The 26,025-nt window shown below is 38.6% G+C and overlaps 1 long non-coding RNA gene across 1 annotated transcript in view; it reads left to right on the top strand.

The window, feature by feature from the left end:
- The first annotated feature begins 13,369 nt into the window (after positions 1 to 13,369).
- The window catches only part of LOC130458548 (uncharacterized), a 49,688-nt gene continuing 37,032 nt past the window's right edge, over positions 13,370 to 26,025 (top strand). Inside the window, exons 1-2 of the long non-coding RNA XR_008917957.1 lie at positions 13,370 to 13,507; positions 21,306 to 21,420. This is a non-coding gene — a long non-coding RNA (uncharacterized LOC130458548). The remainder of the gene's footprint in view (positions 13,508 to 21,305; positions 21,421 to 26,025) is intronic.

Raw genomic sequence — 26,025 nt, 5'->3', positions numbered from 1 at the left:
AGATGGGTGTCTGGAAGAGAGATGGTGGCACCCAGCTCATGTGCCCATAAAATTCACTCTCATTTTGCTGAGTCCAACCTAGTTAATTAGTTTTAAAAGTGGTTTGGAATCCTCTTGTGTAGAAAGAAATTCATTACGTTAACACTTTTCAAGAGTATAAAAGATGTCAAGGAATTAAAAAACAAGGTCTATCTCCAGACAAATTAGACTGCTCTCTGATGAGTATTGAAGCTAGATTACATGGGAGGCTCAGTGGCATCTTTCATTAGTCATGAATGAACATAAGCTATAGGACTGCTAAGCACCATTAAGAATGTTAATTCTAAGCTACTGTCAGAGATATCTGAAAGATTGTGATGAACAGGAACAGCAGCACAGGACTAGGAAAGAGTAAATGTCTTGATTTAAAAAAAAGGAAAAGAAAGTCTGCTAAGCATAAACTTTTGAGCTTAACTCTAGGTCTTGGCATAAAGTAGGCCTAAAAGTCATTGATAGAGAAATTTTTACTCAAATTCCAGATCTCTTGAGAGTAAATTATTCAGATGATAATTCTATACTTGTAAAATGAGAATTAAAAAGTTCATCAATAACTTTAGAGATTTCAAGATAATATGAAGTAATTTAATAGTCCCCCTCAAATGCCAATTTAAGAAAAAAAAACTATACCAACTAACAGTGTTAAAGTCATAACAATCAGAGTATCTAAAAGATACTTTACAGAACTCAGTAAAATAATAGTAAAATTAATTTGGAGGAAAAAAGATGTATAATATCAATGGAAATAATTAAGAATGTAGGAGTTAAAGGATGTGATCCACATAAAGTAGCAGTCATCAAAACCATTTGGAATCAGTTTAAAAACAGAGAGGTAGATCCATGGACTAGAATCATTAAAGTAAGAAACAGAAACAATGGGACTCAATAACCTAGTGCCTGATAAACCCTAAAACATAAATTACTTAAGGAACAATTCCTTAAATGATAAAAAAATTTATGGTAAAATTGGAAAGCAACCTGGAAAAAGTTAGGTTTAAACCAAAACCTTATATCACATTTCAGAATAAGTTCAAAATGCATCTAATCACTGTGCCACCTGGCTTCCTCAAATTGTGGAACATGAATGTATTGGGACATTACTCTGCTGTAAGAAAAGACAAATATGATTAATAAAAAAAGCAAGGCAAGATTTACACAAACTGATGCAGAAAGAAATAAGTAGAAACAAGAAATAGATATGTCTTATGACTACTACAAAGATTGGATGGTGTAATATTTATAGGGAAAGATGGGTGGATATGAAGAACAGGGGATATGGAAGGTTTATAGCAAGGAATGGAGGAGTTGAAGGAAGAGAGGGAATACGGCTGCCAGTGAGGCAAAGGAGAGAGATGCCCCCTACCAAGAGGCTATTTTTGAACAATATGGGGTGTCCAAGAACTGAGCCACTTATGATAGCCTGCGGGGATGTCTTCTCTATGGATTGATGCTGAAGATGCCCCAGAGCAGGTAAACACAGACCCTCCTGAGGGACAAGCCTTTCCCCAGACTCTGGTTGCCCAGAAGGGGTCCGATAAGGAATGTTCATAATTAGATGACTGAACTGAGGCTCAGCTCCCTCTTCGTCCCAGAAAAGATAGTCCACTTAACTGACTGAGATATTCAAATATGATAAATTTTAATAACCAGTTCGGATTGGAGAGGTATCAGGGCAAAGGGTAGAGGGATGTCCCTAAATAAGGTTGGAGTCTTTCTCAGCTTTGGAGCTTATTCCCGACCACATTATATCTGTGCTAGTTTTCTTAATTTCAAATCTTAACATTAGACAGCAAGCAACAAGAAAGTTCTGACTTTCAGAACTGGTTGGGCCTGTCTCTTCGGGCTGAAGAAAATAGAGGCACTTCAAACCAGAGACTGGGAAGCCAAAGCTCCTCCCACTTCCAACACCTGGAAGGAAGTGCTAGTCACAAGACCAACTGCCACTCCCAGTTGCCCCTTCTCCCACCAACTGTCAGTCTTGTCAATTTCTTCTCTCTCTAATATTCCCACTGTTGCTTGTTCCAACACAGTGGCAGAGAATCCTGAATTTGTTTTAGTTTCCTTTCCACAATGGAAAGAACATAAGACAATCGAAAGTGAATGTTGTAAAAGATTTTGGAAAATGCTTCCACCTCTCCTATTTAGGAGTGAGAGTTTGACAGTCAAACTTTTGCAATATGTTGATTGGTTTTGCTTATTTTTTTCTCTTTTCCCTTTGTTTTTTTCTTAAAAAAATGTTTTATGTGTGATGGTTCTCTGTCAGGGGAAGGAGAAGGGATAAAAGGAGAAATTTTGGTGATATAAAACAAGTTAACAATAACATATATAGGGGGGAAGCTGGGTAGCTCAGTGGATTGAGAGCTAGGCCTAGAGACAGGAGGTCCTAGGTTAAAATCTGGCCTCAGACACTTCCCAGTTGTGTGACCCTGGGCAAGTCTCTTGACCCCCCATTGCCTAGCCTTTACCACTCTTCTGCCTTGGAGCCATTCATTACACAGTATTGACTCCAAGACAGAAGGTAAGGGTTTTAAATTTTAAAAAAGTATATATATATATATATATATATATATATATATATATATATATATACACACACATACATACATATATTATACACATATAAAGAAAATAAATATTACAAGATTCAAAGAATGAACTTGACCACAAAGAAAAGATATGAGAAGCCTCATTACTCTTTTGCAAAGATGGGTGGTCCAAGGATGTGAAGCATTGACTATATTGTCAGATTTTTTTCCCCAAAGTATTGATCCTATTAGAAAATGGGTTCCTCAAGAGTAGAGACTTTTTGCCTATTGGTATTCCCAGTGCCTAGTGCTTAATAAATGCTAATTGACTTTACTTGATAGGTTTTGCTCATGTTTTCTTGCTTTCCACTTTTTCTTTAGAAAAATATTCTTAGTTATAAGTAGGGAAGAGGAAAATGAATCTAGAGATAGCTGATATAAAAACAAAAGATATCAATTAAATTTATTTTACAAGACACATAATTAGCAAAACCAAGGTTTTAAACCACAAATAGATAAGATTTAGAGCATGAAAGGTTTTCTAGTTCACCTTAGTCCCTTCATTTAAGGAAACTGAAGCTAAAAACTACTGAAATTAAGTTCAAGGTTGCATAGCTAGTTAGTGATAGATTTCCTTACACACCTTTCTCTTTTAGTCACTCTCTGCTGAACATCCATACTATTATTCTATTGGATTGAAATACTTCTTAGGTGAAATATTCTATGCCATTACAGGTAGCATGAGGTTCTAGAAAGCTCACCAACCCAAAAGCTCACTAACCTCGTTACCTTGCCTTGTTCATGGCATTCACTAGCCACATGAACTTGGGCAAGTTACTGACTTAATATTTTTATCCTCAGTTTTCTCATCTCCTACTCCACTGAACTTATACTATTATTATGAGAATTAAATGGGACGATGTATGTGAAAGTTAAAAGTGGTATGTCAATATGAAACATTATTATACCAAATTTAATAAAAACAACAATATAAACTACAAAACCAACAACTAAGAAAATATTTCAAGGCTGTGTAATTATAATGGCCAGGCTTAGCTCTGAAAAACTGATGAGAAATGTAGCTACCTCCATTCTTTGCTGAGGTGTGGGACTGTGAATGAACAATATTGCAGACACCATTAGACTTGTTTGACTTACTTGCTATGTTAGTTACTCCTCTTTATTAGAAGAGATGGTGCTCTGAGCAGGAAAGCAGGGAGGGATATATTTAAGGGAAAGGTGATATAAAAACAAAGAATATTGGAACAGTGGTTATTCTAGTCTCCCTTTTTCTAAAAGCCAAGTATATTACAATCTATGCCTTCTCCAAGGTTCTTCTCTACCCTTAAGGGGTGTGAAGGATTGCCCAGTTTCTGTGACAGTGACCATCAATGCTGCTTTTTTTTTAATTCTAGGAGTTCTCTGCATCCAAGTTCCATTTAATCTTTTACCAGTTGAATGATCTTTAACAAAGGAAAAAAACTAACAGGACTAAACATATAAACTTGCCAGTAGCTAGGACTTAATCTCCCCCCTTAGACCATCTCATACTCTGGGAACAGTTCCTATATAGTATCCCACCAAGATCCATTTACAAAGCCCACTTTAGACTCAAATCCCAGGTACCCTCCCTGGCTTCCCAGGTACCCTCCCTGCTGGGTTGGTTGACTGCAACATTTGGTCTGAAGTTGCTGCCTCCAAGGTCACCATGGATCCAGGTCCAGTGGGGATTTTACTACTTATATTTAGAACTGAAAAAGACAAGTAAAATGGACCAAACAAAATCACAAGCTAGTTAAAATTTTAAAAAAAAGAGAGAGAGAGAGAGAGAGAGAGAGAGAGAGAGAGAAACTAGCCCTTCCTCCATCCAGTTAGATGCTATGGATGAGCATGACCTTTATCCTCTTTAACTGTGAAAAGGACAGCATGTCTGTCATCTCTTCATGGTTTTAAAGACAGCCTGTTCCTACTATGCACCCAAAGGAAAAAGGCTGTTGTTGCCACCCATGTGGTAGGGTCGTACAAAATGTCTTCTAAAAGCAGGATACCTCTGTGTTTAAAAAAAAAAAACTTTTACATTATAAGAACTTTTTAAAAATTAAAAAGTTAAAGAAAATCAAGGAAAAAATGAAAGTCTAGGTCTCTACCTAAATATATCTTTAAAATATAAAGGCTGCAAAGATGGTATCTCTCTCAGATAACAGCCTTCTTGGAATTCTCTTTTGCATATATGTATGTTTCTTACATTGAAGTGACTCATAAATACTTTAATACTAAATGAAAAATCAACTGCCTACTCTGTTCCGCTGGAGAAATGAACCGTGTTCATTTTAGTGTTCTCGTTACTTTGTTTTTCATAATATTTAGTCATTTGACAGGAGCATTTTCCCTCTATTCTTGGATTGACCTTAACACATTTCCAATGAAAATCATAAGCATCCTAATTTGGAAGAATCAAAAGGTAAATAGAATCATTTCCATCCATACCACTTTCCTTCTGAAACCCATTTGTTTCAAGCGTAGCTGCGCTGGGCTGCTCTGTGTGCACACACACATGTATTTGTACCATGGCAATCATTCAGCACTGAGTGTTTATGGCATTCTTGAAAAACAAGGAGCGTGATAGGTTGTTGCTGGGTTTGTTTTTGTTTTTGTTTTTTTGGGGGGGGCAGAGAAGCAACTTACAAAAACTATTTAATTTCTACACATCAAAAGAATGAAGATCTGTGAGAAATACAGGTAGTTAGTTACCTCTTTCCAATAATGTGTTCCTGGAAACCATAATGAAAAGCCGATTATTGTAGAACAAATTATATTTTGCCATGAGAACAATGTTACATTTGGAAACTGTGTCTCTGACTAAGGATTTGTAATTAAAAAGAGCAAAGTTAGGCTTTATTAAAGCTGGAAAAGGAAACTGCTGGATCAACTGACCAATAAAGTAGAGGTGTAGACATTTTCTCTAGTCTTCATTAACTCTCAAAAACTTCTCCAAAAAAGAATTGTGCAGAAGAGATACAGAAATTATAACTTTCTTCACAGGCCAAGATACCCAGGAACAAAAGAAAGGAGCAAAAGGTACTACTAATCCCCCAATAGCCTCCTCAAATTCCTGTCTTCAGGAAGGCGAGCAGCCTGCCTCAGCATTTTCCAGCTCTTCTGGCAGTGTGATACTGTCCCTGATGTTATTTTGTTTTTGTGGCAACAAAAAGCAAACTTGTGCAGGAGAAAATCTATGTAGAGGAAGAATGGGCTTTGCCAGGGGTGGCATCATTTAGCCAGTGAATTAAAGAGAGAGGGTATATATTTGGACAGTGTCAAATGGGAGAGGGGATGATACTCACCTGAAGAAAAGAGGACTGGCATACAGCTGTGGCCAAAGGTCCCATCAGAGGTCACTTGGGGACAGGAACTGAGGCCAGTGAAAACTAAGTATCTCTTTGTGAGAAGAAGCTGAAACAGTTATTTGGTTGAGTTTCCAGGGAACCCAACCCCAAAGAGGAAAGAAACAGAAAATGAACAACAGTATAATACAAGGGAAAAAAGCTCAAACCACCAAGAATCTCAGGAGGAAGAAAGCTCAGTTAAAAACCTAAAGGACAAGCCGATAGATCAACAAAGGAAGATATTGAACAGAATAAAAGATGCCTATCATATCATCTAAGTGATTGCAAACATCTCCAAATTAATAGTGAAAAATACAGAAAACAATGCAAAAAAGTAGAGCAATATATGAACTGACAAAAAACCAAAGATAGATCATTCTACTTTTGTGTTCTCAGTTTTACTACCATATATAGATTCTGATTGTATGCTTTATTCTGATTTTGTTGTTATTTCATCTTGCTCATTTCCTAATTTATTTATTTAATCTTTTGTCTTCTTTTTAAATAGATTGGCTAAAGCCTATCAATTTTATTAGTCTTCTAAAAAATCAACCTTTTCTCCTACTTGTCACTTTAATACTTTATTTGCTCTCTGATTTATCTATTTTCCTCTAATTTTTAATATCTCTTATGTTGATTAAACATAATATTTTAAATACTGAAACATTATATCCTTTGTATAAATTAAATTGGTTGGATTTATTGATTAGGTTTTGTGATTGAACTAATTCAGTCTGAGGAATAAAAATTAATAAGGAAAACACTAGTAAATATAAGTATTTATTATGAATTATTAATTTGGTAAATCATTAAGTTAATTGATTATTGATTTTTCAATTAATTAACAATTAAGTTTTAAATCATTCATTAATGATAGTTTATGGTTCTGTGTTTTTTTATTCATTAGTTCAAATCTGGCACTTATTAGCTCTAAGATTCTAGGCAACCTTAAATCTATTTGTTTCCATTTCCTTATTAGCAAAATGAACTGAAGAAGGAAATGGCAAACCATCCCAGGATCTCTGCAAGAAAACCCCAAAAAGTATTATAAAGAGTTGAATATGACTGAAAAATGGCTAAGCAAAAAGTCTTATAAAAGAAATCTAGGTGTAGGTTGGGTGTTTTCCAAATTTTTAGAATAATTTGTATCATTTAAGTAGTAATTATTCTTTTTTAAGTCTGATAGACTTCTGTGAATCCATTAGGACTAGGAGTTTTCTTTTTTGGAAGATTCTTTAAAGCTAGTTCTACTGCCTTTTCTGAAATTGAGTTAAAATCAACAAAATTAGTCCAAAATGTGTTGTCTGGTCAAAAAAATATGCAAAACTATATGATTATCTCAAAATGTGGGAAAAATTTATTTGGCAAAGTACAGCACTTATGTGATTAACTGAAAACAACTATAAATTATGGCTAAAAAGGGATCTATTTTAATATCATAAATAGTATGTATCTAAAATCAAAAGCAAGACTCATATACAATAAACATAGAATAGAATCCTTTCCAGTAAAAATTAGAATAAGCCAAGGATCTTCAATCTCCTGACTAATATTTTATATTGTTCTGGACATCCTAGCAATAGAAATAAGAGAAGAGAAAAAAGTTAGAAGTATAAAGATAGAATAGAGATAAAAAACCATTCCTATTTGCTGATGATATGATAAGATACTTGGAAAATCCTACAGAATTGGCAAAGAAATTAATTGAGAAAATAATTTCAGCGAAGTTGCAGGGTACAAATTAAACTAAAAAACTGACTATATTTCTTTATTATAACAAAATCCAAGAGGTAGTAATAGGAAAGGAAGTTGTATTCCAAATAACTATAAAATAAATGAAGTGCCTGATTATCAACCTTCCAAAACACACAAAAGGCCTGCATAGATTCAATTGCAGTCTTTAAAGAAATTAAGAGCTTAAACAGCTTGAGGAATATCCAATACTTTATGGCTATTCATGTGAACATAACAAAAATAACCATACTACCAACGCTAATTCATACTTTTAATGTTATGCCAACTAAATTGCGAAAAAAATTTATAAAATTTGAAAAATACCGAAATTCATTTGGAAAAACACAAGATCTACAATTTTGAGGGAAATGATGAAAAGTAGAGATGGAGGAGAAATGATATTTCCACACCCCTGTTTCTATCATAAAGCAGAGTCAACAAAACCATCTAGTGTTGTTTTTTTTTTTTAATACAATAAGAAAGCCTCAACTAAACAAGGGAGGAGAAACAATAGAATATAATAACTCAATATTTCATGATATGGAAAATGAAAATTATTTATGAAATAACTCCCTGGAAATTGCTCTGTCAGAAATGAGGCTTGGACCAACATCTTACACTATATTTTAAAATCTATTACAAATGGACCTTAATATTAAAAATTATTCTAATAAAAATGAGAATAGAAGCAGATTGCATACCTCTTACAGTTATTGATAGGTATATTCCTAACCAGACAACTGAACGAGGCAATTATATGAGATAAAACAGATAATATAATTTCATTAAACTTAAAAGCTTCTGTACAAACAAAATTTAATATAACTTAGATAAGAAGGGAAATGATTAAAAAGAAAAAATCTTAAAAATAATTTTGTATCAAGTATCCAAGTTATGTAAATAATTAACAGACATACATCAGTTAACAGATACACATCTGCAAGTGCCATTCTATAATTAATAAGTTGTCAAATGATATCAACAAATAGTTTTCAAAAGAATTAGAAACTTAGCAATCTTGGTTGTAATCCTAGCTCCTTTGCCTACTCTTATATCATACTGCAAGCCTTCTAATCCTTTAATTTCAAAGCTGCTAAATCCTGTGTGGTTCTGACTGTAGCTCCATGATATTTCAATTTTTTTTTTTCTGACTACTTGCAGCGTTTTCTTCTTGGCTGAGGAGCCCTGGAATTTGGCTACAATATTCTTGGGAACTGTTATTTGGGGATCTCTTTCAGGAGTTGATGGATTTTTAAATCCCTATTTCACCCTGTTATTCAAGAATATAAGGGCAGTTTCCCTTGATAACTTGAGGAAGCACAGTGTCCTGGCTCTTTTTTTGATCATGACTTTCAGATAGTCCAATAATTTTTAAATTATCTCTCCTGGATACATTTTCCAAATCAGTTGTTTTTGGATGGAAACATTTAATTTTTTTTTCAATTTTTCATTCTTTTGATTTTTTGTTTCTTGATGTCTCATGGAACTTCCAATTTTTGCCCAATTTCCAATTTAAGGTATTATTTTCTATCTCTTTTTCCATTTAGCCAATTTTAATTTTTAAGAATTCTTCTTTGGTGAATTTTTGTGCCTTTTTTTTTTTTACCAAGCTGCTGATTTTTTTTTCATGATTTTCTTGCATCTTTCTCATTTCCTTTCTCCATTTTTTTCTATCTCTTTTATTTGATTTATAAACTTTTTAAAGCTCCTCCAAGATTTTTTTTGGGTATCACACTATTTCACATTTTTAGGGGGGCTTCTCATGTAGTTATTGACACTGTTGCCTTTTTCTGGGTTTGTATTTTGATCTTCTTTGTAATCTTTGTATTACTTTGATCCATAGTAACTTTCCATGATCATATTATTTTTGCTCATTTTCCTATTCTATTTCTTGACTTTTAATTTTATGCTAATGTTGGGCTATGCTCCTGGGGTGGCCTGGCTTCCTGTGAGTCTAAGGAAAGTTAAGAGTTTTCTCCCTGGTGGGTGTCTTACTGGGACACAGCTCAAGGCTGGTGTAACAAGATGATGCTTGTGCTGGATTATGCTCCCCTCAGTGAGATGCACCTTTTCTGTGACCTATATTGTCTCTATCTAAAAAATTGTTTCATTTGATCCTTTTGTTGGTTTTGCCACTCCTGAATTCATTTTAAGGTTTTTAAAAGTAGTTTCTTTGGAGGTGAATTTGGAAGAAGTCTGGGAGTTAATGCCTTATTATGACATCTTGACTCAGCTACCTACCATATTCTTTTCTAGCCATTCTATAGAGACTATGACTCTTGTATGCTTAGAATTCAGATCACTTCATGATCCCATTTGGGGATTTTCTTGGTCAATATACTAGGGTACTTGTCTATTTTCTTCTCCAGTTTGTTTTTATAGGTGAGGAAACTGAGGCAAACAGGGTTAAGTGACTTGTCTAGGGTAATGCAGCTAGGCTCTGAGGCCAGATTTGAACACATCTTCTTGACTCCAGACCCATACTCTCTATCTGGTATGCTACTTAGTTGCCCTTGAAGAATAAACTGAAGAATATACTTTTTTTACCCATGCTGGTATACATTTAAGGGGTAGAAAAGTAAGCCATTGCCAGTATATGGAATCATGTAACAATGAAGGCCCAAATCTTAGAGCCCCCTTGCTTTTTGCTAAGTGTGAAAATATGCCCTGTGTGGTTCCACTCCAACATGGGAAACTTTTGAAGCTTGTTTTCAGTCATGTATAATTGAGGGGCTGTTGTTATGTGATGCCAAAAAACATCTTCTAACTTAATATATATATAAACCCTTACCTTCAGTCTTGGAATCAGTAGTGTTTTGGCTCCAAGGCAGAAGAGTGGTAAACGCTAGGCAATGGGGGTCAAGTGACTTGCCCAGGGTCACACAGCTGGGAAGTGCCTGAGGCCAGATTGGAACCCAGAACTTCCCATCTCTAGGCCTGGCTCTCCATCCACTACGCTGTCCAGCTGCCCCCAGAATTGTTTTTAATCATTAAAGTTTCAGTCTCTCAGTGGAGATCTCATGGCTACAAATGGGCTTGCAAAGTTCTGAGTATTCGATTAGAAGGAGGCAGGGAATATCCGCACACTCTTTGTACAGCAGCGGAGGGCTAACTAGGCTCTCAGGAAAGAACCTCCTGGAGCCAGTCCCCTCCTTCTTCTAGTATTGGGGACGTGGCTGTCCCGTGGTGGGCATGGCGCAGAGAGAGGGGTCGGCTGCGAGATCGGGGAGCTGCCCGGAGCGAGGACCTGCGCTCTCCCAGCCCTTCCCCAATGCAGCTTCCTGGGCGGGGGTGAGAAGGCCCCCAGGTGATTCTTTCTTCCCTCCTTCAACAGGAATCAACATTCCGGAAGTGGAGACCAGCTGATCCGGGACATGCCTGATCTGCGCGTAGTCGGTGCACTTTCCTCAACACCGAGGATTGGACGGACGGCCCTGCCTCTCAGGAGCCACGCGGCTCTTTACCGCGTTCTGCCTCGATGAGCGGATGCATTGCCAAAGGGAAAGAAGGGGGGAGGGGCGGGGCGTGCCGCTGCAGCCTTGGGCCATACCAGCCTGGCTGAGGGCAGAGGCTGCTTTCTTTGGTTACCTGCTCAGGGCCTGAGCCTCGGTTCACCGCCACACTGAGCTGAAGTAAGAGAGCGAGCTGTGTGACCGTCCCCCGCATTCCACGCCCCGAGGTGGGTCTCACTCCTCCGAGCTGGGCGTTGGCCCTCGCTTCTGCTCTCACGTGACAACACCGTCTAAAGGTCCGGACGCCCGCAGGCATCCGTTCCGGTAGTCCCGCGCATCCCTGTACCCACCCACATACACGGACAAGCACAAGGCGGAGTGCCGACTGTGTGCCGGCTACAGCGCCAAGTGCTTGCAAACACGCTCTTCTTGGCGCGCAGAAAGGGCCGCTGGGAAATCGGGCTTCAGGCTTCTCGCGTTCTCCGAGGCAAACGCTAGCCGGGTAGAGGATATCGGGGGCGGCAGCAGCCCGGGAGCTTTTGCATTCTAAGACAGAACTTGGACGATCCCTTTTGTTTTCTTACAGCCGCTGTAGCAGTTGTGAAAGTGTCCTGAGCCAAAGGAGACTCGGGCTTCCCAGGAAAAGCAGCCGTGCAAAGTGGCTGGCTGCATCCGCTATTTTGTAGCTGGTCACCTCCTAGACTCTTGCAAAACAGCTACAGAAAGTGTTCTGAGGGGCTTGTTTTTAAGGCTATCTTTGCAGAAATGATCGAGGCAAAGAACATACCGTTCCTTCATTTTACTTCATTTACAGTATTTGACCTTCCCTTTTGTTTTTGGTTGTTTGTTAACCCTCACCTTCCATCTCCAAGGCAGAAGAGTGCTAAGGGCTAGGCCATAGGGGTCAAGTGACTTGCCCAGGGTCACACCGCCGGGACGTGGCTGAGGCCGCATTTGAACCCAGGTCCTCCCCTCTCTGGTCTGACTCTCCATCCACTGAGTCACCCAGCTGCCCCCTGACGTGTCTTTTGGTACCATAATATTCTATTACAGCCACCCACTCTAATTCTTCAATTGTTTTCCAGTTAATGAACATCTTCATTTCTAGTTTTTTGCTCTCACAAAAAAAGTGAGCCTGACCATTCTGGTATCTCCAAGCCCTTCTGGCTCTGGCCTGTATGCAGTCCTTGCATGTACTGGTTTTCTGGCTGACTCAGTTTCCCCCACAGTTCCTCCTGGACTATAGCTTCTCCTGCCTTGACTAGTCCCCCTTTGTCTTCTTGGCCAGTTTTTGGAGTGTCAAGTGAAACCTCCAAGTAGTTTAGCTTTGATTTCTCATTCAGCAAACTTGAGATCTCCTTGTGAAAACGGCCTCTACCCTCTATGTGCTTGAGCATGTACTCATAGATAAACCGCCGCACACATGCATATGCACGTATGTGCACGTGCTGTCGTAAAGGACGTTTTGCTTGCTTCCAAGCCCCTCGGCACATGTGATTTGAAATCCATAGCAACATGGCTTCCGGGATCCCTCGGACCCACTCGGAGAGCCCGGACATGCGCATTCCTGCAGACAGGCACCGCGGGAGAGCGGTTGCCAGAGCTGGAGATGCTCTAGGACCGTTTGCCCGGTTTTTACCCTCTTCCCGGCATCTACATGCCTTCTATTTCAAGGCCGACTCAGAGTCACGGCAGACAAAACAACCAACAGAACCGCCCCAACCCTGCAACAGCCCAGGGTCAGGCTGCGCCCGACAAACGAGTCCTTTCCCATTTCACACAGAGGGGAGCCACGGAGCACAAGGAGGGAGGGGGAGGGGCCACTCTAGCAGGAAAGGGGAGGGGCATGAGCCTAGGCGGAGGAGAAGGGTGACCGCGGCTACCTGGGAACTGGCAGGGCTTTGAGAAACAAGACCCTGAATGTCTCCCTAATCCGGATACTGATTAATCACTCAACGAATTAAAATGAAGGGAAGTGGCCTACTACATTCCAAGGGCGGGGCGAAGTCCTGGGGATCCCCAAAGAAAACGCATCGGGTAATGGAGGAGACGACCCGCAAACAGACATATACAGAGTGAACTACGGAGCAATAGATGGGGAATTGGCTCGTGTCCTCACACTTGAAGACCTAATGACGTCCCTGGGTAACAGCACTCAGTCACCTGCCCCACCCTCTCTCCCAGTCCCCATGCCGTGGGGGCGCTCCAGGCACTCTCCATCCTATGCTCCCGCCGGCTTCGCGGCTGCCGGAACAGTCTTGCATGCTTGGTGCGACTCTCCGGACTCACTGGTGGATTTGTGGGCTACCTTCGGACGCGCTTAGCGCATCTGCCACGTGATTGTCCGAGCCTGGGGTCAGTGTGCGCTATGGAAGTAAGAGAAGGGATGTGAAGTAAAAGGGATTAGGGAAGCTTCCGGTACAATATGGGATGGGAGGAAGTCAGGGGGACGAGGAGTCAAGGGGGAGCAGGAAGGCATCGTGGGCACGAGGGACAGAGCTGAGAGGGAGCAGCGTGCTCATGGAACAGCCGGGGGCCAGGGTCACTGGCTGAAGGGCGCAGACTGGGGAGGGAGCCGGGGCTGGGTCACAAAGAGCTTTGAATGCCAACTACATCACTGTGGTTTTGATCCTGGAGAAAGCAGGGAGTGCTGGGAGTTTTGTTGGAGGCGGGGCATGACTGGATCTGGACTTTGGGAAATTCATGAGTGCCCCATGGGAGGGGAAGAAACACGAGGCAGACGGGTCTCTTCATGAGGGGATCAGGGCTTCTCCAGAGGGGGGGCAATGTCAAAGGGGGAAAGGAAGCTTCTGAAAGCTGTCACACAAGTGAACCCCACAGGCGTGGGCGTTAGGCAAGGATGACTCCTAGACTGTCAGCCCGACGCTCTCTGCACTAATAAAGGCGAGGGGCGGGGGAAGTGTGGGGAGAAAGGGGTGAATTCTGTCTTGTGCACACCGAGTCTCAGATGGCTATCTACTGGGCATCTCCTGGAGATGAGAGCGGGGCAGCTGCAGATGCAAGGCTGAAGATGAGCGGAGAGGGCGGTCTTGGAGCATCAGGACCGAGATGGTAACGGAATCAGTCAGAGCTGATGAGATCACCGCGGAAGCAGAGACGGAGAAGGAAGAGCCCCCTAGAAGGATCAGAGAAAGGCACCGGTCCTTAGAGGGTGTGATCTGGAAGCTCGAGCTGCCAAAGGTGACAGACAAGCAGGAGAGGCCGGGGGAGGGGTGACCCCAGAACCTACAGAAAAGAGAGGATCAGGAGTGATCAACACCGACAAAGGTTGCCAAGAGGTCCAGGAGAAGGAGGGCAAAGAGAAGGCCATCGAATATAGTAACTAAGACACCATCCATAACTTTGGAGATCAGTTGGGGGGGGGATGAAAAGTTGGAAACTAGGGTGCAAGGGGTATTGCAGATGGCCCTTTTTAGGAATTTAGCTGCAAAGAGTCTGAAGAAACAGGATGAGAGTGGGGATGGGGACTGAACGAGGTTTTGAAGAATGGGGGACACGGGCTGAAGAGAAGAGCATTTGGGGGGTAACTTTTCAGAGAAGAGAAAAAATGTGGACCCTGATCTTTCTAGACAGAAGTTTGGGGGTCGGAGTTGCCAGGAGTGATACCTCGACTGCTTTGCTCTAGATTCGTCTTCCAGCAGGCAGTTGAAAAGCAAAATCATTTCTCCAGAGAAGTGAAGCGAAAGGAATGACTAGGAAGTCACACCTGCGGGGAGGAGGAGTGCCAGCACTTAGTGTGGGGGCTGGTGCACCAGAGAGCAGCACAGTCTTCACTAGCTCCGTCTACACCTGGTTAGAGAAGGCTAAAACCTCAGACAAACTTTCCTTGTCTGGGTTCCTTCAGGAGACAAATGTTGGTCTGAAAGGTCTTTTAAAAAGATATTGCAGTGTTATAATTAATACTGGACGCTTCCTTTATGCCTCCTTGCTCTTTAGCACGATGATGTTTATAATTTGCTCTGTCAATGTAAGTATTCTATTTGGTTTCCTTTTAAAAGTTCTGGAGTCAACAGCAACAAAGGGATCGGGGAGAAATGGGCATCGCAGAGATGACCAGGAGAGAAAAGTAGCAAAATGATCTAGGAAGAAAGTCCCTAGGAAGAAAATCTCGAATTCCACAAATATAAATTTACCCTAACATGAGCAATTTCCTCCCTCAGCTTCGTTATTTACTTTTATGACAATTCCGAGTTCCTTTATAATGATGGATATCTGTAGTTCAATTTGTATATTTATCTATATTTGGCCCTATATCCTTATAATTCACTCCAGTAACCTAAATTGGGCTTTAACATTGAGGGATTACTTTAATAAAAGTTCTACTTTAATCTAATAATCACAATGTCTTTTTGTGAAGCCAAGCGATTCAATGGCAGGATGTGATTTAAAATATAGATTTGCTTCCATCACCAATGAAATGTCAAAATAATAAAGTCAACTGTGCAGAGCTTTCTCCCATCCGTTATTTATTTCTTTAGAAAGCGAACATTGTAGTCAACCAAGTCCATCAAAAAGGCAGCACTTATATTTAATATTCATCTTTAAGAGTCTTATCTTCATTCACTAACTCCTTATTTTCAATTTTGTTAATGATCAGGGAAGAACTGCAAGAAAAAAAGAAAGCAGAGGGATGAATCCACTAAGTAAGCATCGCTTATCAATTTATGAAATGAAAAGAAAAAGTTGGGAGGCTTCCTGCTTCAGAAGCACCAAATTACAGTCTGTGTCCCTAATCTGCCTGGTTTAGCCAGGTACTGTCATTGCAGGCCCCAGGAAGTTTACTACTCCTGATCTCACAATTTTCCTAAAAGAAAAATGCAGGGGAAATGGGTGTGGTGCTCTGATGAAAGAATAAAGTACCTGTATCCCTAGCTTAAAGTTTCAAGGTACTGATGATGACAAAAAAGTAGAAATGCCAACCTCTCTATTATGTTCTATTTGAATATTTATTTTCTTAGTATTGTTGGCACTCACACATTTGCTAATTGGGCACATGAAATTCAATGACATGGTTGGGAGAGGAAAAGATGGCTATTTCTTGATAGGACTTGTAATGTGTTATCGATGTAAGGCGCACGGAAGCCTTTAAAACACAGAAATTGGGAGTTGTGCTGTGGACTACGATCATTATAAAAAAGGGATTTCTTTCTTAAAATGTTGAGAGTACAATAGCACTTCATTTTATATGAACCCAACACATGTGAGTTCAAGTCTATGCAACTGACAATTGAAAAAAATAAAGGCAGAAAAAGATATAACACAATAAAATTTTAATTACTCACTGAGCTAAATTTACAACATTTTCCCAAGCAGCATAGAGCCACTGCACTTTGCCCAACCATGGTCATTCTCACTCTGATTTAATGTATTACTCTATTGTTATGTGTCAAATGTTAGCTCTCCACAGCAGCAGCAGCAGCAGAAGCTGTGGGCAAAACAACTCAAAGGCTGCTACATCTCAAAAAACAAAACAAAACAAAACCAAACACTTCAAATCTATCCCTGGAAATACCAGGCCCTGGAAGTAAGGGTCACAGCTCTATAGCACTGAGTTCATTCTTCAGGTCTCAGTCAGAAGAGAAGATAGCCCCAAGGCAAAGCCCTTTGGGCCAGAAGCTAAGATAGAAATGACCAGCAAACACAGGACTCCAAGTCATGGAGTGGGAAAATGAGTAAACAATAGCAAAAAGCTCCTGACCCTAGGAAACTTTTATGGAGAAAAACAGCAAAAAAGAGAAGCAACCAAGAAAGAGTGAGAAAGAAGTAAGCACATGCAGACTCTAAACCCCTCCCCCAAAAAACAACAAAAAACAACAACAATCCGGAATAGACCAAATCAAAAAGGAGAATCAAAAAATCATGGATGAAAATCAATCTCTAAAGACTAGAATTAGGTAAGTAGAAGCTAATGATTTCACAAGACATTAAGAAATAATAAAACAAAATAAAAAGAATGAAAAAATAGAAGGAAATGTGAAATTTCTCATTGGAAAAAAAACAATGGACCTGGAAAAATAGATCCAGGAGAGATAATTTGAGAATTATTGGACTACCTGAAAGCCATGACCCCTCCCCCCAAATCATAGACATCATATTACAATAAATTATCCAAGAAAACTGCCCTGATGTTCTTGAATGAGGGCAAAACAAAAATTGAAAGAATCCACAAATCACCCCCTATATTAAATTCCCAAATGACAACTCCCAGGAATGTTATAGCCAAGTACAAGAGGTTCCAAGTTAAGGAGAAACTACTACAAACAACCAGAAACAATTCAGATATCATAGCACCCCAGTCAGGATTACATAGGATCTGGCAGCCTCCACAAGGTTTGGAATATGATATTCTAGAAGGCAAGAGAACTGGGTCTACAATCAAGAACCATCTACCCATCAAAACTTTATATAGTATAAACATACTATTTTTGTACATATATATATGTGTGTATATATATATATATATATTTTTTTGTATATATATATATACAGTATATAGAAAAATATACTTTCAGGGGAAAGTATGGGCATTTGGTAAAATGGATTTCCAAGCATTCATGAAGAAAAGATCAGAATCAAAATTTGACGTCCAAATATCAAATTCAAGAGAACCATAAACAGGGTAAATAAGAGAAAAAAAATTTAAGGTCTTCAAAAGGTCAAACTCATTTTACTCCTATGGAAAAATAATATCTGTAACTCTTAAAAATCATTTTCATTATCATAGTAGATAGAAGAAATATATACAGCAGAAGGTATGGTATTAAGCTGTTTAAGATGATAGGTAAAAAAAATTTTAATTGGGGGAAAAGAGGATTGTACTAAGAGAACTGCAAAGGAAGAGGTAAAATGGGGTAAATTATACACCAGGAGCAGGTGTGTGTGTGTGTGTGTAAGAATACTATTACAAAAAGGGGAGGATGAGGGTGGTGACAGGTATTACTGAAACTTTACTCTCAATGGAATTGGTTCAGAGAGGGAAGAACAGCCAGATTTATTGGGGGAATAGAATCATATCTTACCCTATAGAGAAGTAGAAGGGGAATAAGGAAGAGGGTGTGGGGAGGGGAATGATACAAGGGAGGGAAAAGTTGGGAGGGATTAAAAGGCACAGAAAAGAAGTAGGAGAGGAATAAGAAGAAGGGGTGGGAAGGGGAATAAAATACAGTTGGGGGGAAGGGGGACTCATTAAAAAGCAAAATACTGGTGTGGAGGGAAACAGTAAAAGAAGAAAGGGCAGGATTCAAAGAGGAAATCAAAATGATGGGGAATACCCAGATGGTAATCATACTTGTGAATGTGAATGGGATGATCTCACCCATAAAACAGAAGTAGACAGCAGAGTATATTAAAAACCAAAACTCTATCACATGTTGTTTACAAGGAACACACATGAGGCAGGTAGATGCACAGGTTAAAGGTTAAGGGGCTGAAGCAGGATTTATAGGGCAACAACTGAGAAAAGAGAAGACTAGAGTAGCAATCATGATCTCTGACAAAGTTAAAGCAAAAATAGATCTGATTAAAAGAGATAAGGAGAGGTGGAGTCAAGATGGCAGCTTAGAAGCAAGGAAAGTTGAGTACTCTGAAAACCCTTCCATAACAATAAAAAACAAAGCACTTCCTTCAATTCCTGTTTGATTCAAAAGAGAAGGTTGAATTCTCAGGTTTAAGGAAAATAAAGGAGGGTCCCAGGATCCCTCCCCAACCTACTGTACTGAGACTCAGGGAGTTTCGGGGATCTCGGGTGAGGGTTCCAGATTGGAGGGAGTGGCTTTTAAAAAAAAAAAACTTATTTAGTCAATTTAGAACAAGAATCACATTATTTCCCCCCTTCCCTTCCACCTACCCTTCCCACAGCCAACGTGTAATTTCATTGGGTATTACATGTGTCCTTGATCAGAATTTATTTCCATGTTGTTGGTGTTTGCATTAGGATGTTCATTTAGAGTCTACATCCCCAATCATATCCCCCTCTACCCATGCAATCAAGCAGTTGTTTTTCTGCTGTGTTTCTACTCCCACTGTTTTTCCTCCGAATGTGGATAATGTTTTTTCTCATAGATTCCTCCAAGTTGTTCAGGATCACTGCATTGCCACTAATGGAGAAGTCCATTACGTTCAATTGTACCACAGTGTATCAGTCTCTGTGTACAGTGTTTTCCTGGTTCTGCTCCTTTCACTCTGCATCACTTCCTGGAGGTCGTTCCAGTCTCCATGGAATTCCTCCACTTTATTATTCCTTTGAGCACAATAGTATTCCATCACCAATAGATACCACAATTTGTTCAGCCATTCCCCAATTGAAGGGCAGCCCCTCATTTTCCAATTTTTTGCCACCACAAAGAGATCAGCTATGAATATTCTTGTACCATTTTCCTTATTATCTCTTTGGGGTACAAACCCAGCAATTCTATGGCTGGATGAAAAAGCAGACAGTCTTTTAGCACCCTTTGGGCATAGTTCCAAATTGACTTCTAGAATGGTTGGATCAATTCACAACTTCACCTGCAATGGAATGCCACATCCTGGAGGGAGTGTCTTGCTAGCACAGCAACTCAAGGTTCAGAATTATGACCACAGCTGGCAGGGAGGCAGCAGGAGGAGAGGGGCAGAGAGAAGAGCAGTTTGGTCTCACGCTTCAGTCACCACTCCAAGATGGAGATCTTGGGTATCTGCCTCTAGAGGTTTTGACCTCAGAGCATATCCAGCCTTGCTGACCAGCTTGGAGGCTTAATCCAGTCCAGCCATAGTGCAGATAAGAAGCCTTTAAAGGGCAGGGAAGCTCAATCTTCAACACCCCTCCCCACCTACTGCTCTGAGACCCACAAGAATTCAGCTGACTGGGACCCTAGGACAAAGTACCTTGGTACTACCACAGGAAATTCAGGGCTCTGACCTGGCAGCAGGCAGGGAGGCAGCTGGCATAAAGGAATAGAGAGGAGGAGGAGGATAACTACTTTCAACCTCCACACCTTTACCTTGACCATCAGTTTCTGCTGGCACCTGGGAAAGATCTGGCCTCAGGGCTCATTAATTAAACAGGTCAGCTCCATCAGCCTAATCTAGTTAATCAGCAAAGCAGAGAAGAAGTCCTTTCAGGACAGAATAACCCAAACCCACAGATCCAACAAATAAACAGGAGTAAGAATACAACCAATGATGAGGGAAAGAAGGAAAAAATATGAGTAACAACAGAAAAAGAAAAAAATTATAATTGACAGTTTCTATCCAGGTAATGAACAAAGAACAAATGGAACAGAACCAAGGAACTCCAAGCCAAAGCTCAGGAACTACAGCAAATTGAACTCAGGCTTTGGAAGAACTCAAAACACAATTGAAAAAGCAATTAAGAAAGGCTAAAGAAAACTGGGAAAAGAACTTAAAAAGCAAAGTAGGTCATCTGGAAACAAAGGCACATGAACTAAAACAAAAAAAAAAAAATAGTTCCTAAAAAGCCATAACTAACCAGTTTGAAAACAAGGCAAAGAAAGTGAAAGATGGACTACAAAGAAAAACAGAACAAAAATAAAATGATGATCAAAAATCCAGGGATGAAATTCAGTCTTTAAGAATTAGAATCCAACAACTAGAAGCAAATGACTTCACAAGGAAGCAAGAGTCTATAAAACAAAATCAAAAGAATGAAAAATAATTAGGAAAATATAAAACATCTCATATATCTAACATAACAGACCTGGAAAAGAGATCGAGGAGAGACAATTTAAGAATTATTGGACTACCAGAAAACCATGACAAAAGAAAAAGCCTGGACATCATTCCATAGGAAATTATGCAAGAAAACTGCCCTTACATTCTTGAACAAGAGGGTAAAGTAGAGATTGAAAGCATTCACAGATCACCTCCTGTATTGAATCCCAAACTGACAATGCCAGGAATGTTATAGTCAAGTTTAAGAACTTCCAGACCAAGGAAAAGATACTATAAACTGCTAAAATGAAACCAGTCAGATATCACGGAGCCACAGTTAGGATAAAAATGAAACCAGTCAGATATCACGGAGCCACAGTTAGGATAACACAGGACCAGGATGCATGAAGGCATGGAATATGATATTCCAGAAAGCAAGGGAACTGGGTCTACAACCAAGAATCAATTACCTAATAAATTCAACTATATTTTTTTTCTTGTAGGGGAAAGTGTGGTAATTTAATAAAATAGAAGACTTCCAAGAATTCCTAAAGAAAAGACCTGACTTAAACAGAAAATCTGATGACCAAACACAGAACTCAAGAAAATCACCAAAAGGTAATTAAGAAATGGAAAAAAAAATTTTTTTAAGGGACCCAATAAGTTCAAATGCTTTGTACTCATATTAGAAAAGATGATATTGGTAACTCTTAAATATTGTTATTATCACTGGATTAGCTAGTAGAAGTATACTTAGAAGGTACATTGACAAACTGTATAGAATGATATGTCAAAAAAAATTTTAAAAACTGGGGGTAAAAAAGAGAATGCTAAGAGAAATGGGAAAAGAGATAAAATGGAATGAATTTATATTTCATAAAGAAGAACATGGGGGAGGGATGAAGAAGACCAATATAATGGAAGGGCGGAAGAGTTTGGCAACATGAAATACTTAAATCTTGTACTCATAGGAACTGACTCAGAAAAGGAAGGTCGATCAGAACCATTAGGGCAGAGAATTGTATCGTGCCCTATAAAGAAGTAGAAGGGTAATAAACGGGCTGGTGGGAAGGGGAAAAATACAAGGGAGGGAGAGGTTGGGGCATTGTTTAAAATACACTATAATAAGAGGGGAATAAATAAGAGGGAAGGGATTGGGAAGAGGAGTAACATTAGGGAAGGGCAGGGGGAGACTGACTAAAAGTGAAAAGTTGGGAGAGGAGGGTAAGAGGGATGAGAGAGAAGGCAGAACCTAAGGAGGAAGTCAAAATGGTGGGAAATACACAGACAGTAATCATAACTGTGAATGGGAATGGGATTAACTCACCAATAAAAAGGAAGCAGATTAATTGTCTACAAGAAACACATTTGAGGCAGGTAGACATACATAGGGTAAAGGTAAGAGGGTGGAGCAGAATTTACTGGGCTGCAACTGAGAAAAAGAAGGCAGGAGTAACAATTATGATATCTGACAAAGCTAAAGTAAAAATAGATCTGATTAAAACAGATAATGAAGGTAATTACACACTGATAAAAGGCAGTATAGACAAGGAAGAATTATCAGTACTCAACATGTATGCACCAAATAGTATAGCATTCAGATTTCTAAAGAAGAACCTAAAGGAGCTTAAGGAGGAAATATATAGTAAAACCATACTAGTGGGGAAACTTAACCTTCCTCTATAAGAACTAGATAAATGGAACCAAAAAATAAATAAGAAAGGAGTAAGGGAAATGAATGAAATGTTTAAAAAAAAATTAGAGCTAATAGATATCTGGAGAAAAATTAATGGGGATAAAAAGGAATATACATTCTTTTCAGCAGCACATGTCATATTTACAAACACTGACCATAAAAACATTGAAAACAAATGTAGGAAAGCAGAAATCATAAGTGCAAATTGTTAAGGCCATAATTCAATAAAAATCATAATCAGTAAGGATTTTTAAAAAATATATGCTTTCCTAGGCATAATTTATTTTTCTGATTTATAAAGCAAATCAAATAAAACTTAAGAGGCCCATCTGTTAAACCTTGATTTAGAAGCTATATCTTTTGGAGTCTGATATGGTGATAATCCCCAAATCTGAAATATAGTAGTTGGTGGAAGAATACATCTGGAAATGGACTTATAATCTTTTAAAACAAACAAACAATGGCACCAAAACAGCTTTCCAGTAGATAAATTAAACTTATAATATTAAGAAATTCTATCAAGGCAAGAGATTTGGCGTTACATTGGGTAGAGGGGGGCCTATTGGGTCTCCTTTAGCTCTGACTGCTTTATCCATTACAGAGCCTACTTGTGTACATGGAGCGTTCTGTTCTCTTCAAGATTTTCATCTGCTTAGATACACCCACATCTTTAATCACCTCAGGAACTGGAGATTTCTAGGAGGTAGTCCAGCATAGAGGGAGATCATGTTACTAACTCTGTATTTTCCATTTTTTTTTGTTTCTTTTAATGGCCTGGGATTTCTTAGCCTTCCAAATTTCATTACTTTTCTGTGAGAATAACCTGCTATTATTTCAAAAAGGTTGGTTTCATCTTCAAATGAAGATGAAAGGCAGATTTAAAATTAATAGGAAACAAAATAATCCAATTCTTAAAAACTGATGGGTCAAAGAAAAAATTAAAGAAACAATTACAGATTTCATTGTAGAAAATAATAATGAGGAAAAAACTTATCAAAATCTATGGGATACAGCCAAAGCAGTACTCAGTGGAAAATGTATAACCTTGAGTGCACATATCAACAAATCATAGAGGGAAGAGGTCAATGAATTGGGTATGCAATCTAAAAAACTAGAAAGGGAACAAATGAAAAATACCTAGATAAAAACAAAATTGGAAATCATAAAAATCAAAGGAGAATTTAATAAAATTGAGAGTAAAAGAACAATTAAACCAATAAATAAGACTAAGAGCTAGTACTCTGAAAAAGCAAATAAAATAGATAAAATACTGGTTAATCTAATTTAAAAAAAGAAAGAACATCAAATTAACAGTATCAAAGATGAAAAGGGAGACCTTATCTCAAATGAAGAGGAAATTAAGGTAATTATTAAAAACTATTTTGCCCAATTACATGGCAATAAATTTGAAAATCCATGTGAAATGGATAAATATTTACAAAAAATTAAATTGCCTAGATTAACAAAGGAGGAAATAGAATACTTAAACAATCCTATCCCAGAAAAAGAAATTGAACAAGCCATCAAGGAACTTCCTAAGAAAAAATCCTCAGGGCCAGATGGTTTCACGAGTGAATTCTATTAAACATTTGAAGAACAAATAATCACAATATTATACAAACTATTTGACAAAATAAACAAAGAAGGAGTTTTACCAAATTCCTATTAGGATACAAATATGGTACTGATTTCAAAGCCTGGTGGACCAAAAACAGAGAAAGAAAACCACAGATCAATCTCTTTAATGAACACAGATGCAGAAAAAGCCTTTGATTCCTAATGAAAACACCAGAAAGCATAGGAATAGAAGGGCCTTTCCCAAAAATAATAAATAGCCTATATATAAACCCATCAGCAAATATCATCTGCAATGGGGACAAACTAGAAGTCTTCCCAATAAGATCAGGAGTGAAGCAAGGATACCCATTATCACCTCTATTATTTAACATTGTACTAGAAACACTAGTAGTAGCAATTAAAGAAAAAGAAATAGAAGGGATTAAAATAGGCAATAAGGAGACTAAAGAATCACTCTTTGCTTATGATTTTATGGTCTACTTAAAGAATCCTAGAGAATCAGCTAAAAAGCTAGTGTAAATAATCAACAACTTTAGCTAAGTTGCAGGATACAAGATAAACCCACATAAATCATCAGCATTTCTATATATTTCCAACACAACCCACCAGCAAGATTTAGAAAGAGAAGTTCCATTTAAAATCATCCTAGACAATATAAGATTCTTAGGAATCTATTTGCCAAGACAAACACAGGAATTATATGAAAACAACTTCAAAACACTTTCCACACAATTAAAACTAGTTCTAAATAATTGGAAAAACACTAATTGCTCATGGGGAGGACAAGCTAACATAATAAAAATAACAATCCTACCCAAATTAATTTATTTAATCAATGTCATTCCTATCAAACTACCAAGAAACTTTTTTATTGAAATTGAAAAAAATTATAACAAAGATCATTTGGAAGAACAAAAGATCAAGAATATCAAGGGAACTGGAGAAAGAAAAATGTGAAGGATGGGGAGCCAGAAGTATCAGATCGTAAACTGTACTATAAAGCAGTGATCATCAAAACAATATGGTACTGGCTAAGAGACAGTAGGGAGGATCAGTGGAAGAGACTTGGGCTAAATGACCTCAGCAAGACAGTCTATGATAAACCCAAAGATAAAGATAAATATAAAGAAGGAAATTATAAGTAAATTAGGTTAACATAGAATAGTATGTCTATAAGGAAAGAATTTAAGTGCAAGCAAGAGGGAATATTACAAAATGTAAATGAATAATTTTGATTACATTTAAAAGTTTTCATACAAACAAAACCAATGCAACCAAAATTAGAAGGGAAATAACAAATTGGGGGGGGGAATATAACAAAAACCTCTGATGAGGGTCTAATTTCTCAAATTTATAAGGAACTAAATCAATTTTAACAAAAATCAAGTAATTCCCCAATTGATAAATGGGCAAGGGACATGAAAAGGCCGTTTTCAGATAAAGAAATCATAACTATCAATAAGCACATGAAAAAGTGTTTGAAATCTCTCATAAGAAGAGAAATTCAAATCAAAACAATTTTGAGGAATGTAGTAAGCAAAGGAAGATTGCAAAATGATTCTGCAAAATGAACTGCATTTGATTGATAGGGAAATGTGACAAAGAATCACATGGGAGCCTGGGTCAAGATTCTAAGGGCCCAACTGAAAAAACCAGATTTCTGGGAGAAACTTTCAGAGTTAGCTGTGATCCATCTTTTCTACAAGATTTCTGGCCCTTTGTGAGATACTATCTTGAGAGGAGAAAAACTGCTTTTACTGGCTGCTGGCAGCTGGACTGAAGACCATAGAAGAATCATCACTTCTTTGCTGGACCTACTTTGGTCATTACCTCTGGGATCTTGGCTCATTTACTGGACTCTGTTTTGTGAGGTTCTGTTTGGGGGAAACTTAACTTATTTAGCCTAGATAAGTTAGTCAGAATATTATTAAGGGAATTTAGGTTTGGAG

The sequence above is a fragment of the Monodelphis domestica genome, chromosome 3 (genome assembly GCF_027887165.1).
Source record: "Monodelphis domestica isolate mMonDom1 chromosome 3, mMonDom1.pri, whole genome shotgun sequence".
NCBI classification, from domain to species: Eukaryota; Metazoa; Chordata; class Mammalia; order Didelphimorphia; family Didelphidae; genus Monodelphis; species Monodelphis domestica.
The sequence above is the reverse complement of the archived record's forward strand: the minus strand, read 5'-3'. Positions and strand labels throughout refer to the sequence as shown.